The 1,880-nt window shown below is 33.2% G+C and overlaps 1 protein-coding gene across 1 annotated transcript in view; it reads left to right on the top strand.

The window, feature by feature from the left end:
- The window catches only part of LOC143301796 (IgGFc-binding protein-like), a 10,773-nt gene continuing 8,893 nt past the window's right edge, over positions 1-1,880 (top strand). The window contains exon 1 of the mRNA XM_076616188.1: positions 1-39. The gene's annotated coding sequence lies outside the window, so the exon portion shown is untranslated. The remainder of the gene's footprint in view (positions 40-1,880) is intronic.

Genomic DNA, 1,880 nt, shown 5'->3' with positions numbered 1-1,880 from the left:
ACGTGGCGTAACTGACCGGGAAGATCCTCTCTACCTGATGTGAGTATACTGACGTTTTGTTTGTTTTGTGTGTGTGTGTGTGTGTGTGTTTTTCCATTTTTTTTCCTCCAGTACTGTTGTTGCAAGCCCACGATTTTTCGCGATTGCACGATTTCTCTCACTTTGAGTTTGAGAAAAATCATTGAGGGCGCATCTACGATTTCCCTAAAGTGAAAGAAATAGTGGGATTGCGAGAAATTGTGGTGATTCCCAGACGTGTCCATATAGAAAAAAAAAAGAAAAAAAAGTTGGATTTTTATTTTTTTCCACAATGAGTATACGGCATAGGCCATCTCCGCAGTTCACGGACCTAATGATTAATGTGAATTCATGTGTTTTTTTTAAGAAAAAGGATACCATTTTTTTTTAAAATTCTTACAATGATCATACAAGCTTAAAATCAAAAGCTCTAATTTGAAACAATGTGGTATCAAGCAATCAATTGAGCTCTTCGAATTTTTGTGTTACAATATTGCAGTCGGAATGAGAAACACAAACACTGAGATTACAGGTCCCCATATAGACACTCAAACTTATGGATGGTTGTTGGTGTACGTTTAGTAATTTGTTGCTGGTTAGCTCTTTTCCAAGCGGCGAACACACACATACAGACTTTCAGACTTAGAGATTCATTCACATAGAAAGATTACAAATCGGGGTAGATATGTAATGAACAAATATATCTTTCTTTACGATGAAATGATTTCAACAAACAATTTTGACTGACATTGAGTTGCCTGAAATGTAGCTATGTTTGGTGTGGTTTTTGTTGTTGTTGTATTTTTCATGCAATGGAAGATGTAAAAAAAAAAACGGGGAATATAAGAGGACTGAGGACCCTTCAAATGGTTTATTGTTCATATTTATCACAGATCCGTATATGGTAAGATGAAGCTAAATCAAACCTAAACACATCATTAATTAATAAACACGTTTTTAAAACAAACAGTTGCCTATTCTCTTCTTCTTTTTTTTTAAAGTGGACATTGAAAAAGAGGAAATGTGTGAATATTTTTTTTTTGCTCTTCATTAACAATATGACATGTTTATGTTAGTGATGACGAGAAAGGGTTTCCGAGAAAAAAACAAAACAAAAAACATGAATCCACTTGTTTATCGTGTCTTAAAATCCTCAAAGTGTTGATGTTGTGTCAGCATATTCATTTTGGGAAATGCTTTAAAAATACTGCTCTAGTTTCAGTTTCAGTAGCTCAAGGCGTTCTGACAAATCCATATACGCTACACCACATCTGCCAAGCAGATGCCTGCTCTAGGATATGTTATATTTATTTTTTGTTTCCTGACTAGCCTGAACCCTGTTTATTTCATTTTTTTTTTGGTATGATTATGGAGTTTAGAATTGTTTACACTTGATATGCCATGTGGAAATTTCAATAAATTGTTATCTGATAATATAACTCTTATACTTTTTTTTTTTTTTTTTTTTTTTTTTTTTTTTTTTTTTTTACAATTTGCATCATACGATTTATTGATTTGACGTGACATGGTTATATAGTTTATATTTATTATAGACCTGTATATGGTAAGAGGATCATAATTATAACATATACATTTCGAGAATTTACAAAGAAATCATGAAAACGATCAATATGGGCTTTTTTTCTTTCTTTTTTAAGTTTTTTTCATAAACCGATAAAATCCCTAAGAACCTGTATTCCGTATGATATCATGCAAGCAAAATGTTTGCAGGTGTCAGAATCGATGAACTATTGATTTGAAAGATAACTGTCTCTCACGCTCGCACATGAGAGAGAAAGAGAGAGAGAGAGAGAGAGAGAGAGAGAGAGAGAGAGAGACAGAGAGAGAGACAGAGACAGAGA

This window comes from Babylonia areolata, chromosome 28 (genome assembly GCF_041734735.1).
Source record: "Babylonia areolata isolate BAREFJ2019XMU chromosome 28, ASM4173473v1, whole genome shotgun sequence".
NCBI lineage: Eukaryota > Metazoa > Mollusca > Gastropoda > Neogastropoda > Buccinidae > Babylonia > Babylonia areolata.
This window is presented reverse-complemented; position numbering and strand designations above follow the sequence as displayed.